At 41.6% G+C, this 17,184-nt stretch overlaps 1 protein-coding gene across 4 annotated transcripts in view; it reads left to right on the forward strand.

Annotated features, from left to right (window-relative positions):
- Positions 1-12,553: 12,553 nt before the first annotated feature.
- GPBP1 (GC-rich promoter binding protein 1) overlaps positions 12,554-17,184 on the forward strand; it is a 44,425-nt gene continuing 39,794 nt past the window's right edge. For 2 of the 4 annotated variants that reach the window (XM_072860730.1, XM_072860733.1), the window contains exons 1-3: positions 12,554-12,676; positions 13,596-14,652; positions 15,442-15,509. The gene's annotated coding sequence lies outside the window, so the exon portion shown is untranslated. Of the gene's footprint in view, positions 12,677-12,769; positions 13,068-13,595; positions 14,653-15,441; positions 15,510-17,184 lie in introns of those variants that run through there. The other 2 variants (XM_072860732.1, XM_072860731.1) reach the window with 2 other exon arrangements.

Below are 17,184 nucleotides of genomic sequence, written 5' to 3' on the forward strand. Positions count from 1 at the left end.
CGCCCCGGGGCGAGCCGCGCGGGAACCGGCGGGGCCCTCGCCGTGCTGTCGCAGGGGCCCCGAGGCCGGCTGGAGCGCGGGTAACTCGGACACCTCCCGTCTGGGTCAGCGTGTCCGTGGCTGCCGCGGCTTGCCGTCCTGTGCCGGGGCCGGGAATGCCGCGCGGGAACCGTACCCGGCGGCGTCACCTGCGCTTGACTCGGTATCGAGCTTCTTTCTAGGTGCTGGTGTGGAGGAGAGTTAGCAGTTACACTGGCACCCAACATCGAAGTGTCTGGAGCAGGAAACAAAATGTCAGAGCCTTCAAACCTTCCTGTCGTTGGTTCCCTGCTGTGGCTTAAACAGAGAAAGTGAAATTTAATTTGCAGTGGGTTTTTCTATTGAAAAGTTGAGGCATTTTACATGCAAGTAATACCTATCCCATTTTTTGGTGGTATTTTTTGTCCCGGTGCACATGAAGTGGGAACTGGGTCGTTTTCAGCTTGATTTCTTTATCCCAGGCTATAAAGACTCATGCTTTTACTTTTGGAGTCAACTGTTTCTGCTTCTGGCCAAAATAGCATCTGCCATACTTGCTATATCGCATATTGCTCTGCTGGAGGAGTGGTGTGCGTCACAGCAACACTCGGCTGCAGTAGTGCCCCAGACTGTGCCCCACCTGGGAATTGGGAGGCTCAAGGCTGCATCATGAAGTGAACGGCTTCTTTGGATGCATCCTAAGTTGCGTTTGCGGATAGTGTAGAGATCCCAAGCTAGTTTAGGTACTTAAGCAGTGGAGCTCTCTACTGTTTAATTTATTCTGCTGGGACCTGTTGCTCTGAGAAACAGAGTAATTTAGCTTGTCACGTGCTGCACTGCTAAGTCTAGTCTAATTCCAGTATATAAACTGTTTGTGTACCTTCAAACTACACAGCAGCCTAACATGTAGACGTACCTGCTCTTGATGTACCTGGGGTAAGATGTTGACAACATAAAAATCCCAAGACTTTGCAGAAATGCATTTTTTAGGAAAGTTGTCACAGGCACAAGCAGCTCCAGCAGTACCTCATCTTCTGATCCCTGATCAGTCTTTGCCTTTTTCCAAAGTTGTATACACAGATTAGGGAGTTATCCAGTAAAAATGGTCAGCAACAGACAGATAGGCTATGTCAGAGCACACTGCATGTACTCAAAAATTAAGAAGGAAGATTTCATCCTTTCCACCTTTGACTGGTCTGGAATACCATCATAATCCAGTAATGCTCCTTAGCCTTTTTCAGTTTCGTTCCCTCTGGATACACCAAACTCAGTTCCTATTCCTGTTCCCTTGAAGCCTCAGCTCAGGTAAGGCAAAATAGCTTCTCATGAACACAGAATGGGTAACACATACCCAAGCCTGTTCATCTTATCAACAAAATAGCACAGAAAGGGCAGCACGAAGAATTCCCAATCCAGGGAAATGCATATTTGCTACTATATACATTTTCTTACTAGGAATTCTCCCCGATTTGGATGCAAGAAGCTATTTCCTAACTTCTGAAGCAGCTTACCTCACAGTCTTTCAACTGTTTAACATGATTAAGTTGTTCAATTTTGTGCAATTTTACAAAAAAATCTTCTGTTGTTAATTTGCCAATTAAAATATTTTATCAGATTTCGATCAGATTTAGAACTGAAATTTTTTTAATAATAATTCAGACCATTTTGATAAAATAGTATGAACTCATAGCTCTACCACAGCAGGTCATGAGGTGTGTTCCAGAGCTGTCATATAAGTTGCAGCAAGAATTCTGGAAAAACTAGTGCTCAGAGTTGTGGACAGGGGGCTGCAAGATGGGAAAAAATAAGTAAAACTTACTGGTTCTAACGGGTTCTTAAAACTTACAGGTTCTAAAGCATAATAGTGTAAAACCCAAGTATTTTCAAAATAAAATGCTTTCTGTCTCTCTCTGAAATTCAGTTTTGCACTTGGAAATAGCAGCTATACAGAAAAGCTTACAAATATTTGCAGATTCCAATACCTACAAAAAAATGATGGTGAAAATCTGGATCCCGAAGATTTGAAAAGGGCTGCTATGATTCTGTATCTGAGTGGGGGCTGGATTTTGATAGCAATATTTATTGTGCAATTATGTTCTATGCTGTTACAACATGTTTTACCTCCCAGTGGTTTTCACTGACTACAGATCAAGATAAAGAGTGAGGATGGTGAGGCTACTGGGGTAAGCTTGTTTGAACGGGATGGAAAGGAACAAGGGTGTGATTGCACCACCTCTTTCTCAATTAGCATTTTTCTCCGGAAACGGGGGTGACAGTGTGGTATGCTCTTAAGGCATATCTTGGAAACCAAACTACCTTGTACTTTTTTGGAGTCTGGTATGGCATTGGTACGGAGCTTCCACCAGAGCCCAGTGCTTTCATGGGTGTTCTTCTGCTTGCTGCCTTGCCTCCCTGAGCAGAAAGGCAATGTGAGATTGCTCTTTCCATTTTACAGGGACTCAGAACTGGACATGGCTGAACAAAATATGTGTATGCATATATACAGTGAATCAAATAGTTACATCAATGCAAATGCAGTTTTCCATAGCTGCTGGGCATATGAGACCATGTGGAGTTCTGTATTTCAAGGTGTCTTTTCTGTTGAATTGCAATCAAGAAGATGGAACAAAAATCTGCCTAAACTGTTCTTTCTTAAGTAAAGGAGGAAAATACATTTTGTTTCCCTATTTTGACTATATTTTATCATCCAAATTAATCTTGGATCAATAAAAGGAAAAATAAAAAAGATTTTTAGTTGTTTTTTTGTTTCAATTGATTGAAACAGTAAAAAAAATGGAAAGAACTAAAATGAGTTAGGGGAGAAGAATCCAGTCTTTTTGAAAAAAACCCAAAACTAATAATGCAGTGAAGCTGAACAGTTATAGATGAGGAGTTGTAAGATAGCGTGCAGAAGGTCTAGAAGAAAATCTCTTGATCTGTAGCATTTTCTTTCTCCTTTACCCTTAAAGAATGATAAAAATAAGTATTAAGTCTTATACTTTCTGCACTCTTAGGTGTACGCTATCATGGATACATCCAACAGATATATGGTGATCAGAGGATACCATAACCATGTTTGAAGTCTTGGTCTGTATCTGGGTGGTGTGAATGTTGTGATACTTCTCACTTCAGTCCATACTCTTCCAGCAAACCTGTTGCCCAAAGCCCTAGAGTAATGGCCTCAAATAGCCCCTTCTGTAGGCTTAATGACAAAAAGTAAAGCTTGCTTGTTCAGGAAATGAAGCTGGTCTTAGACCCTTTGGCTGTATCTCTACTAGAAAATTAGCTATGCTCAAGGAGGTTTCCTAGACATTAAAACCACCAAAAAGCACAGAACTGCCCGCATCTCTGCTAGCAAAACCTCTGCTTCCTTCAGAGACCGCCTGCTGCAGATGGACCATTGAATGTAAGAACTCATGAAGGGTACTGAGGAGGCAGGCTGGTGGGAGCAAGGCACGAAGCATGCGGGGACCATCCTAACAGTTTGATGTTACGGATGACCATGTGGCAGTGCTATTTAACTTACTGGGAAAGATAAAATTGTAAAGATAAAATTGTAAAAATACAAGTCACCATCTCCTGCAAATGTGTATTCTTTGAGCTTCAAAATGGGGAGAAGAAAGGAACCCATCTATGTATTAGGCACATCACTTACTACTCCTAATCACATTGCTCGTTGTGCAGATACCATGGTTTTGAGGATTGTATTTGCAATAGAGAATGGATATGCAAAGTAAGTTTTTAAATCCCCTAGTTGTGTGTATCTCCCAGTGCTTTAATTTTAATGAGTGCAAGTAACACAGATTTCTGCAGTACTAACTGGACTCCTGTATAATGTAAGGAAGTTTGATTTTTTAAAATAGTGTTGCTCACTTGCCTCTCATGTCAAATTTTCAAAGGGAATAGTTTCTCTTCCCTCCTTCCCAAGCTTTTAGTATTCTGCTATTTTTATGAAAAATAAAGTTTAATTCTCCCTAAAGGACATGGATAAAAAGTTTTAAGTGATTTACTTTTCATAGTAATAATGATAATGATGATAATTTAATTTTAGTAATAGGCAAAACAGCTTATTTTTGGTGAAGCTTAACAGCAGCCAGCAGATTTACAGCAAGGAGATGTTTTACCCAGACTTACAGACAGATACAGCACATGCATGTAATGACAGCACTGGTAATTACATAAGAGATGGTGTAATGTGAGCATAACAAATATTATAATTTTTGGGATTTTTTTACAGTTTATTTTGTGAATTTAATCAATTTCATTTGTATATAATCATAAATAGTTGTAAACAAAAGGTTAATTACTGTAGCAGGAACTTAGGCAGCCTGACTCTCCTGGCCAAGTCACTTCCTCAGTTCCCCTCTACCACAAGAAGCAGCTTTTCAGTAAGCACTCCCTTCCAAATCATCCTTAATTGCAATCACTGTTTTTGTTTGGGTGTATTTGTCATTCAGTTTAAAGTGCCAAGGGGTTTCTAGCTAGCCAGTATCTTGGTCAGTTCGCCCTCCAGCCTCTTTTACATGTTGCTTGCATAGCCTGTATTGAGTTTCTCCCTCTTTCTAGACTCCAGAGTCTTCCCCATCTTTTCCAAGCACCTGTAATGCATCCTCTCGCTTCCCAGGTGGCATCTCCCTGCCTGTTCCTTAGCAGGGACTCACTCCCACGAAGCTCCTGCCCACAGCAGCTCCCCCAGGCATTTTAGAGAGGTGGTCTAAGGAAGGCTTGTTATCAGGGACCCACCTTAGGCTGCACCCTACAGCTCTCCTGGTTTTACCACTCAAGGGATGGGATAATCATGATGTGAAGGGGATGAGCCCCATGCTCCCTTGAGGGCCCAGCTTTCCCAGGAAGGGCTTCTTGCTTAGGGAAAGTGGCTTTCTGATTGTCTTCATGCTGAAATGTGACTTCACTTGCAATATAACTGAAAACAACTGTTAGTCAGCTATGCATAGAAAAACAGATGACTGAGTACCTCCTCTGTATGGCTTGCAGTTGGGCAAGGAGGAGTGTAGGAGTTTTTAATGAAAGGGGAGGTGTGTGTTTAAATTGTAAACACTTAAGAGCATGACAAGAAACAATGTCTCCTAAGCATAGTATTACACCTCGCTAATTTTAATTTTATAGCATCGGCAGATGTGTCACATTTCATGAAGGAAAAGAACATCGTGCTTTTTGGTGTCTCTCAAAATATTTTAAACACATACACAATAGCCATCGTAATTTGAAAAATATTTACAGGACACTTGCTTTTACTTAGTAAAGAAATGCTGTTAGCCATTTTGGCAAAGTTAGTATAGTGTAATAGGATATCATTGTTTTGGAAGGACTGAGAAGGAATGTTTCCTAAACAGGAAGCCCTGTACTTGCATTTTGAGGGTGTTTTGCCTATTTCTTTTGAGCCAATTTATAATAATTAGCAAGTTTACAGAAAGTATCATAATTGTCTTTCAAAAAGTTTGCAAAGATACACAAGCATTTTTGTTCTGCAGATATGAAAACTAAGACACAGAAAAGTTAAAAAAAAAAACAACAACCCTCAGCCAAAGCCTAATGCAGGATCTCTGGCAGAAGTGAAAATCAAAACAGGACAATGCTGATTTGAAGCTATTGCATCATCTTCATAGATTAAAGTTTGTATTTCAGGGATTTCAAATTTAGAGTTATTTTCCACTTATTTACAAATACCAGGAGTTTCTAATAGCAACATACAAAAATGCCACTATGTAACAGTGTAAGTATCACTTATGTTGGGCAGGTGTCCAGTAGGAAGGAGCCACATCTCTAACTTTCCAATTCTGAACGAATAAAAGAGAGCCTCTCAAATTTGTTCAGAGGGACCTGGAAAACAGCATAACATAGCTCCAGGAAGATAAGTCTGAGAAAATATTTAATTTACTTTTGACCCTGTTCACAGCCTTTCATACATTAATTTTCTTGGGCTGCTTTTTTGTTTGTTTGTTTGAGGGTTTTCTTTGGCAAAGTTTCAGATGACAGAAGCACACAACAGATAGTAGAGCCTCTGCTGCCTGTCCGTGAAGGGAAAAATAGAGAAAGAGGATCAGCTGAGAAAGAGGTAGATTTCCCTCTTAACGTTTTGTATTTAACTTTCATAGAATACTAAAGCTTTGCTGGGGCATTTCAGCCTGGTTTAAAGATGGAAGAACCTTCTGCTAGTCAGAAAGCTGGTTTTAGTCTTTCTTGAAAATACTTGTAAGTGAATCTTATTTCGGTCATATGTGATGTTTCTTTTTTTCTCTCAAAGGCTGATTGGTAATAAAAATAAGGAACTGCAACAGCTGAGCCCATTCTATCAACCTTGATAGCAGTTCTTTTTTTGGATCATGCCACAAAACTCAGGAGATCTTTGAACTGTGAGTTATATCCCATAGTGTTTAGTGTATATGACAAAATCTAGTCTTCTAGTGGTTCTAGCAAACAGATCTAAAATGTGGTATAAGTTTGTGTCTTTTTTTGGGGGGGGGGGGGTAGAGAGAGATTATTCTATTAATTAGATCAGTTAATATAGGTGAGAAAACACCGACACTTTTCTACATGCAATTCCTTCATCAGGTCTGTCTGTGTAGAGAAACAACACATCTCTTGGGCCAGTTTCCTAAGGTGAGCCTCTGTAGTAGCTACACATACTTTTTAAAAACCATGGTAATATGTACATTGATGGTGGGCAAAACTTGCAGAAAATCCTTACAAAAACTGTTTTCTTCACTTTACTTGGATATGAAAAGTTTCTAAATTAATCTAGTCATTAAAAAAATCTGTATTGACACCAACTTGACATTTTATTTCCCCAATTTTTTAAAGAAAAAGGGATAAAGCAAATAGATTTGGCTACGAAATGAACCTGCATTAAAATGAGATCTGCTTATATTTAAGTATGTGCAAGATCCTGTCATCAGGCTGGTCATCTGGTCTCCTTATCTCAAAATTAACATGCTCTAAGTTCACAAGTTAGCTACATTCATTTTAGGGAAAATACAGGAATTTCATTTTATAGAGAAAAAAGGTAGGGTAAAGACAAGCATCTTATGAAAAATTAGTCACTTTGTATTGTATGTTCAATTTGTAATTCCTTCAACTTGTTCCTTTTCATCTAAACTGTTTCTTGTGATTAACAGTTATTATTTCGAGTTCTTTGTGAAATTTAGAACAGTGGGTATTCACTTGCTGTTATTTCACTTGCCTGGGTGGAACAGGGCAGAAGTTGAGTACATTTAGGATTTACTTACTTACTATTTTAGAGAAGGTGTATAGCATGACTTTATCCTTCAACAGAGTAAATATCATGTAGACAGCATTCATCCGGGACGTATTTGAAGAACAGTTGCACCCTTTTAACCCCAATTCATTAGCTGGTTAACTTACATGAAAGGAATACTACTTAATGGAGACAAACCATTAAAATAGTTTCAAACCCTTGGTTTAATACTGCCCAATGTTTCCAAAATGCATTTTTGGAGATGGATGCTTTTACTGTTGAAGGGGAAAAAGCTACTAGTCAGGCTGTTTTCAGTTACAATATAGGTGAAAAACTTGAGATGGAGAAGCTGCTCTTTTAAAAGCTTGATGCTTAACAATGTTTTTGCCTCCAATTAGTATAAACAAAAGAATGGCCTCCGAGTTCTTATCGTGGCTTTTCACTAGTGTCACCAAGATATTGACTCTTTCAGGTAGAAACCGTCATTATCTTGAGAGAGAGAAAACGATCAATTAATGTCAATAATATAGGTCAAATTTATACTAATGTGTCATTCAAAATTTATACCTAGGTATTGCTTCAAAATATGAACTGTTACCTACAGCTTTATTGAAGTCATTGCCTGGAATGCTGCTCCTGTCAAAGTCAGTGGTAATTTTAATATTAAAGTTCTTCAGAAAAGAATAAGTCAACAAGCACTTATGTTTTAATTTTCAGACCTGGTTAGTACTTGCTAATGGTATTAAAGTGCATTGGACATGGAGATGCTCAGAACTCCATGAGTTATTTTGAGTTATTTTGAGTTATTTTGAAAATAACTAGAGGTTATACATCCTACGATGAAAATAACAATGGTCAATTCTTTAATACAGTCAAATCCCATTGTCTTATTTGTGTAGGTAGACCCACTGAAATCCTGAAGCAATTGGAAAAGTCATCTTGCCCTCCTTTCCTGGAAGGGATAATAGATATAGACAGACATGCCCGGATACTTTATACTAGTGCTCATTGTGTTGCTGCAAATGATAATAACTAGATGTTGTTACGCACTTTTGTATAATGCTTCCATTCTTTTAATTTTGTTACTTAAAATGTTTCATATTATGAACATGCAGCTGAAAGATATTTAAAACTGTGCAGTAAGGACTGTCTATTAGAACTGCGTTTGTCCTGAGGAATTCTTGCTGTGTTTGGGATCTGATTGTACAAATACTCTTCTGTTGAGAAGAACATACATTAGAATTGGGTTTTTACTATTGATATTAGGTGGCCATTTTCTTTCTAGTTTTTAAATGTTGGGATCACTGCATCAGAAGCTTTCTGGATGAAATCTGTATTAATCAGATTTTAAACCTGTTATATGAAAATTTTTATTTTGGCCTCCTGCCTGATTCTTTGGTTCAGATTGGTTGTATGTTGGGCACACTGAATTTTTAGTACAAGGTCAAGTGTTTTGTACATCTTCATGGAGTGACACAAAGATGTGTAATAGTAAGGAATTTAAGTATGTTTCCATATTTTTCTTTAGTGTTTGCTTAATTAACAGTCTGAGTGTGTAATATCCTCACATAAGTATCTTGTATTCTACCCCTAGAACAAATGAAAGTCAGCACATTTCAAGTGTCTGCCAAAATACATTTTTAACTTTTGGTCTCGTGCTTCACCCCACCATCCAAGTTTGTGCAGTAAATAATTTAATTTTAAATTAATTATATATTTTTCATATTAAAATAAGTTCTAAGACTTGTATTTAAATATGGATGGTTAGTATTTGGTGGGAGTTAAAATGTTTCTGGTTTCATTTCTTACACCTCAGCATTTCCCACACATTTTTGTTTCATTGTATTATTTATTCAATGCTTTCATATACTGATGTAGACAGTCCCCAAATATGGAATGAGCTATCTCTCTTCAGTTATCTCACAGTCTGTAGTCTGGTCTACACCAAACAGAACCTTAACTTACATATAGCATTCAGAATACTAAATTTGGATGAAAGTGCTAAATATGTTTTTATCCTCTCTTCATCAGACTACCCAGAGGTACCTCAGTCATTCGAAACCAGTAATTCTTAGCTTGCTCTTAAATCTCAACTGTTGTCTAAATTCCACAGGAGTTACCCTCTGTTTAAATCATGCTTCATTGAAAGGACTTTTGAAAACATGTGTGAGCATCTCTGGCAAAAATCTTGGCCTACTTTTCCAAGTTTGCTTGACAGAAGAGGACTGTTCATATGGATATTTCTTCCCTCCCCCCCCTTTCCAACGTAGATGTCATCATAGCCTCCTATAGCAGGTTTCCAAAACAGACATGTTCTGCTCAGCCTACCTAGTTTCAGAAGCTGTTTCTGTTAAATATCGATCACTTTAATGCTCTCACCCTCTTCTGTGCTCTATATACTTCTGAAGATCCCGGTGCAGTTTGGGTTCAGAAGATCAAATAACATGTTTTACAACCAAAAGGTGCTATAAATATTGCTTCACAAATTTGCCATTCTGGCAATCTTCTGACTTTCCTCTTGTTGTTCATGACAGACAATGACTATGTTTATGCTAGGATTTCTTCATCAGTAATGGAATACATATGTTTTTATCAGTGTCATTTAATTATTCCCCATACAAGCAAAACAACCTGTATTAGTAGAAGCATTGCTTTGTTGGTATAAACTCTGTGTATACCAGGAGAACCAGCTGGTATGGTTAGGCTGTGCATGGCAGGAACCTCTTCACAAACCAGATTCAGATGCCAGCAGGCTTGCAAATTAATTCCTTTAAACTAATCCTTGCACACTAAGAATGTCCTGTTGACTTTGCTGGAACTGCTTGAATGCTTGTGACATGTAAACTAAAGTGCGTTAAAAGAGTGCTCTTGATTTGAATTCAGTGCGAGGTTTGCCACCGATCTCAGTAAGGGAAGGACATCACCTCAGCTGTTTGCTGGGTCAAAGCCTTGCTTTTCATGAAGTAGAAGTGGCATTATACCTTCTTTTATGATACAATTAGAGATATAAATCAAACCCATTTCCCATTACTACTTTAAAGTAATTTCCCCAATGACTATCACAGCTTTTCCTGTGGTTACTAAAATTGATGTGGTTATTGTCACCAGAAGGAAATAGAAGGGTCATATATGAAGCAACAGAAACCTATTAGGAGGGCTGATATGGATAAATTGATATGGATAAATTGATAATCTCCTGCTACTTATTGTGTTTCTCTTTTGATACCCACGGTATATAATGTATTGCAAAGCCAGAAGATGCTCAGAATAGCTGCACAGTGTGGAGGCTTTAGCCATAACTCACTCAAATTGAAAGGTCATTTCAGATCTTTAATATAGCCTTGAGTGTGTGTTGTCAAGGTGGCCTGGAGATGCATTATTGACTCCATACACTTTGTTTTCACATTGATTTGGGTTGACCTCTTATCTTGTTTTCCTAGATACTGTTGCCCATCATATTTTAGGATTGTATATGTTGCTTTGGGACTTGTATATGATCACTTTGGTCACAGCTTCCTTGGTATTACATGTGTTTGAATCACGCAGCACAGTGAGTCTTGGAGTCCTGAGATGTTTTTGGTGACTTTTCCTGATTGAACAAACCAGTTAGCTTCTAGCTACTACTGCAACATATGTCTGATATGGGTTAAACTGATCAATAGGTAGGTTATGAATTACTATTTTGAAAAAGATTTTAATAATGAAACTTGAAAGTGTGGGCAGTTTTGGTACTATGGTCCTGGTGATGGCACATAGATGCATCAGCCTTGGCTCCTTGGCTGGTGCCGTGCTTCACAGTCGAGCTGGGTGGCAGAGCGCTGCCCTGCCTTTCCTGTTCGTGGTTTCAGGCTTGGCAGCAGACTGTGAAAATAACCGAGGGCCACAGGGTATGCTCCGTCACACTGCCTGGGAAGCCTCACTTCTGCAGCACAGGTCAAGATAAATAAAAGGACAATCGATTTCAAGGATGAGGTAGAGAAATGAGATTGCAATGCAGTCAAGATTGTGATGGGAACCTAGAAAAACACCGTTGCTGTTAGAAATTGGAACTGGGGTGGACCACTCAGAGTTGAGCTGAAGGTAAATGTGACCATACCATTTTCAGAGCTTCTGTCAGTTTTTTAAAGATGAAACTCTCATGTGTTTTTCTACTTTCTAATTTTCTCAGTTGCTGATTTTTAGTAATTTTTCTAGCAATTGTTGCTTTCTATTAATTTTATCAAATAATGAAAATGGGTTATTCTGACAGCATATGTCTGCCTGCAAAATACATTAAGAAATCCTACTGTTTGTCAGGACTTGGAGATATTTTTGTAAAAAAATTAGTGCATAACTTCAGTTCCTACAACAATATCAATCTCGTAGACGAAACTGCCATTGAAAGAAAATCCAGAATAAAATGCAGGCTCTATAAACACTTGCCAGTACCCTTTCCAGTGATATTTAAACATAATTTTGTACATTTAATTTTTCACCTAATTAATTGCAAAATAATTTGACTTGCGTTGGAAATGAGATTTCAGAATTGCAAAACGTTAATTCAGACGTTTAGTTCCCAGGCTGCAAAAATCCATCACGTTTCTTTCAAAAGGGCACGCGCCGAATGACTGCACGTACGTGAAGCGTATTTCCGCTCGAATGCTTGTAAACTGAAGCTATTTCTGTCGGCCGAAGGGAGATGCCAGTATTTTTGTTGTTTGTTTAAATGGCGGTTATTGGCTGTCTTACTCGCCCCGGGCCTGCGATTTCGCCCCGCCGCCCTGCGAGCTCTGCTCGGCGTTGCTGAGGTGCGGGAGGCCCTGGGTCCCCGCTCTGCCCGCAGCTGCCGCGGCAGCGGCCGGGACCCGCGCTTCCAGGTGCCCGCTGCGCCCCCGCCGCCCCCGCGCCTCGCCAGGCGGGGCTCCCCCCGACGCCGGGCAGGCTGCTCCCGGGGCCGGCGGGGCCGGGGCCGCCCTCACCGAACCGCTCCCGCCCACGTACGCGGCGCACGGACCTTCCAGCGGCCAGCCGGGGCCCCGCGGCGCCCGCCCCGGGCTGGTTCGGCCGACCCGCCGCCTGGGCCCGCCTCTCGGTGCCGGTGACCGGTTCCGGCGCCTCAGCGTTGTGCCGCCGGCGCCGGTAGGGGTGGCGCCGCGCGGGCTGCGGAGCTGCGCCGCTGCAGGGTTAATTACGGCGGCGCCGGGGACTCCCGCGGGCGGGGCGGGGGCGGGGCGCGCGCTGGGGATTCCCCCGCCGCCCCGCGCCGAACGTTCGGGATTGTTCCGTGACGTCACGGCAGGGGGGCTCCCGCCGGCGGGGCGGGGGCGGGGTCGCAGCCTCGGCGGCGGCCGGGAAGCCCCGCCCCGGGCTCCCGCGGGGTCGCGCGGCGACTCTCGCGAGGCTTGCGCGCGCAGAGCATTGCGGCTCGCGGCGGCGCCATTTTGGGAGCGAGGCGAGCGCGGGGTGTGTGTGTGTGCGCGCGCGCGCGTGTGTGTGGTGTGTCTGTGTGTGTGTCTGCCTGTGTGTGTGCGTGCGTGCGCGCGCGGGGGGTGTGCGCGTGCGGCGCTCTCGCGCCCGTGGCCCCGCGGCTCCCGGGGGGCGGCCGCCGGCGGGCCCGGGGCACCCCAGGGGCGGTCTGGCGGCGGCGGCCGGGGGCGCTGGGGCCGTGAGAGGAGGCGCGGAGGGGCCGGGGCGGGTACTGGCGTGCGGGGCGCCGGGCCGCCCTGTTCCCCCCCGCGCCGCGCGGCCAGGCCCGCCCTCGGGGAGGGCAGGGGGAGCCGGGCCCCCGGCGGGGCGGGCGGCGGCGGCGGCGGATGCTGCTGCGCGGGGGCGGCGCGGCCCCCGGGAAGGCAGGGTGAGCGCCCAGCGCGGGCCGGCGGAGCCCTTCCCGGTGCGCGCCGCGGCGGCGCAAGACAGGGCCGGTCGTGGCCGGGGAGCTGGGGGTCTGCCCGCGCACTTGCAGCTGGGCGGCACCGAAGCGGCGGGGCTTCCCCAGGCGGCTCCCGCCGCTCCCCCGGGCTCGTTCTGTGCTTCCGCTCGGTGTCCCCGGCCCAGGTCAGCGCCTCCCTCCCGGGGGCTTTCTGCAGACCTGCTCATCTTTCCCAATAAAATGAGAAATGCCCCTTTCTTTTCTTTTCCCCCCTTTCTCTCGGGAACGAGAGGCAGGAGAACGTTTTCGCTGGTAGGCTGCGTTCTCCGATAAACGTCCCTGCTGCTTTCTCCGGGATGTGAGTGAAGGCTTAACCGAGGCTTCTGTACTCGGGTTCGGCTCCCTGATTGCATGTGTGTTTGTGCTCTTCTGACGTTCAGGTTTATGTGTTTGTCTAACGCCAGTTCAGATTTTAAAAGGGAAAACTGATTGTTCTGGTTCTTTTTACCCTAGGCAGTTTGGATTACAGAGAGAGTCCTGGATGTTTGCAGCCTTTTGCTTCCGTTGGTAGGGAGGAAAAAAGGTGGAAACCGACCTGCAGCAGTTGCTTCTTGTGAAAGGGGAGAAATACCGGACACTCTCCTGGGATTATTTGTCCAAGTGCTTCATCCTGAAAAGGCTTCTGAAACAATCAGTAGGCATCTGAGAAGTGAATTGGAAGTTTGAAGTCGTGAGCTTTTTCTTTCTAGCAGTGCCGAGCACCTCACCCTGGGACGCTTCTGTCCACATGGCATGGATACATGGCTAAATTTATCAAGTTCTGAATACTTCAGCTGCTAAAATAAAGTGCTTTCCTGCTTTTAGATACTTTTTTCTTCCAGGCAACATTCTGTCTGAGTCACAGGCATAACCAGTTTTGTTAACTGGCTCCAGGTTAAATGCAGCCTGAGTCACTGCGTAGACATTGCTGAAAAGTTTCATGGCAGATATTTTTCCTCTTATCTTATTTTTTAGATTTTCTGACATAGCCTTCTGCTATTTTGCAATGAGACCTATTTTCTAAATGAAGAATCTAATAGACGTTTGTTTATCATTTTTTCTTTTATATTTTATTTAATATTTTTGTTGAAAAATGTTGTTGCCAATAAGCAGTATGGAGGTATCCAGATAGCTGTTGTTTACAAATGCCTCTGTTACTTGAAGCTAGGAAATATTCCACAGTTCAGATGTGAAATTTGGATTTTTGGCTTCACAGTTTGTGGTGTAAAAAGTGTATTTATCTCACCTGGAGCTGATGCTTCTTATGGTGATACGTACATGGAATAGACAAGAGAAGAAGCTGTCAGAGAAAAAAAAAGCTTTTTAAGATACAGAGTTGGCAAATTTTGGAAATAGCCTTGTGGAATCTGTAAGCAAGAAGGATGGGTAGCTGATTTCTGTGAGGTCAAATCTATGTCAAGCAGCTACGAATGTAGTATCAACAAGCACTCGGGATATTATCTCAAGGAAAACAAACTGGAAAAATATAAATCACGCAGTACTAACACCTTGTGCGGTCCTCTTGGATTAAGTAAGTGTTGTAGTGTTCATAAATCAATTTACATTTGAATAAACATTTTGTCAGTAGAATGGTTAAACTAGTAATGTTTACTGCCTAGAGGTTGTTGTTTCTTTTGAGAACGTTGAAATGAGCTTGCAGAATCTAATTTTTACTTGCTGTTTTAAATAATTAATGGAATAATTCTTTAAGAATTTGAAGAATACGTGTACGAGGAGGAATGTGTAGGTAGGAGTGTGATTCTTCTGGGAGATTAAAAAATAGGTATGTCTAGACTGAATCCGTAGGTAACTTAGCCTTCATGTTAATATTATAATCTCAACAATGAGCTATTATAGTTATTGAACAAGTCTGCTGGATGGCTTGTACATCTCAGTCTTTCCATTTGTATTAGGTGTTTTTGCAGCATGAAGGTACTAATAATGTAGTTTTTTAGTTGGGGTTTTTATTTCCTTCCACTGTTCTTTGTCACTTATGGAAGCCATATATTTTTTACCAAAAATTAGTTTACTGCCTGTGCAAACGAGCTTTTTAAGGTGTTGATATTTTAAGGTTGGCTTCAGAGTAATCTCCTATTCTGTAATGGGAATGAATGAGTCTGACTGGTCTGCAAGTATAACATTACAAAAAACCTCCACCTTTTTGAAAGGATTCAAAACAAAATCTAGTGGTGAACTAACTAATTTTACATGTTATTTTTAGATGTATTGCTGTTCCTTTGCTCCCATAGTGGTTAAATGTTTCTGAAGATAGATATAGTTTAAATGTTGAAATTAATATGTTTACAATAATTTTTTTTAGGTTTGCATTCAGCTGAATTGCTACTGCCTCAAAGAAAATGAAGATGGACAGAACAACTTAATTCAAAAGTCAGTGGTAATTTTACTTAAGTTCTCTCCCCCCACCCCACCTTGATTATTCATAAATCTTTAAATAATTAAAGCATTATTGGGTAGACTGTAAACTGAGTGTCTGGTAAAGGCAACACATTTACCTTAGTAGCCTCCTTCTAAAAAATTTTTCAGAGCTTCTGTAATACTGAAGTACTACATTTACCTTAGTAGCCTCCTTCTAAAAAATTTTTCAGAGCTTCTGTGATACTGAAGTACTAGAAGTAGTGAGCTAATGAAAAAAAAAATGCCCTTACAAAATGGTTTTCTGTAAGGGCAAAGCAAAGATGTTTGGGAAGATGGCTTGTGTTAAAGCCTTGTAGAAAAAGTAAAGTTAAGTGTGTGAAACTGGTTCCTACAGTGGATTACTGTAGATTACTACAGTGTTTTTTCCCCCTGTAACCTGTTATTTTGACCACAAATGAAAGACTTGCATCTAAATAAGTTTTTTAAATTCTCAGGCTCACTGAAGTAGTTTAATTCTGTGTGTTGTCTTGTCAGTATCTGAAAGTTGATATAGCTTCAATATTTTGCTTCCTTTGGATGGACTTGCTGTTTTGTTATTTTAACTTGTATTTCAGTTTTGTTGTTTTGAAAACATGGAAACTGTGGAACATGAATAGGAGGCTGTTGCTGTAATCTTTTGTGGCTGTGGCTTGTGGCTCTTCTACATCAAGTCTCAGTGTGGCTGGGGATTGCCTGAATGAACTGAGCCACATGTGAAGGAACCAAACCAACAGAGAAGAGTGATCTTCCTCATTCCTTTAGTTGGATTAATCTGTGTTTTGTTTGAAAGCATTTGGTAGATGGAAAGAGTTCAGGCGTGAGTGGCCATTTCATCTGATTCTTGGCTATTGTATGGTCATAAACAGTAGTAATACAAGTACTGTCTTCTTAACTCATAGAAAGAGTGATGTGTCTCTTTTTTCCAAGCGATTAACTTCCAGTGCTGTGTGATACTTTGACCTCTTGACAAGAGATTCTCACTGAAATCAAGGAGCTACATCCCCCACTTACTATTTTGGGTGACATCTTTATCTGGACTCTTTCCTTTCTGGATGTTTTGAAGAGTTTGCTTTTTAGCTTCATTAAATTATCTTTGCTGGTAGGATAATTATTTTTTCCTTTTCGCCATGTTTGCACTTGGGAAGTGCAGTTGTTCTTATTTGCATATGTGCAAATGTGTTTGCATATGTATATGTATTTGACAAGGATTCAGGTGTGTTTTACAGCTGTGCCCTTGTACCCTAAGCAAAATTCATACTTAGATGAGGCCCATTGAGGAGAAAATGCCTGGCATACTGGTCCACTTTAATTCCTTCTTTAGGTTTTTATTTGTACAGTGCTGACAGTCTGTTAAGTGGTTTGCAGACAACTATGAAGATAAGGTCCTTGCCCCCAAGAGCTTATACTTTAAGCCTTGATGTAAACATAGCTTTTGTACTGGAATAACTGTCAGCAGCTTGGCTCTTTTACTGATGCATTTATTCTGGTAGAATCCTAAAATGGGTACATTTGTATTGAGAAGTTGTCTTGAATGGTGTAGGCTGCTCTGCTGTGTGAAAAAACTGTTGGTGGAAGCTTTTAAGACTAATCAGAATTTAAACTTGCAGCAAAGCTTTAGTGGAATTACATCTGTAAAGTGATATAGGGA

The sequence above is a fragment of the Ciconia boyciana genome, chromosome 4 (assembly GCF_034638445.1).
Source record: "Ciconia boyciana chromosome 4, ASM3463844v1, whole genome shotgun sequence".
NCBI lineage: Eukaryota > Metazoa > Chordata > Aves > Ciconiiformes > Ciconiidae > Ciconia > Ciconia boyciana.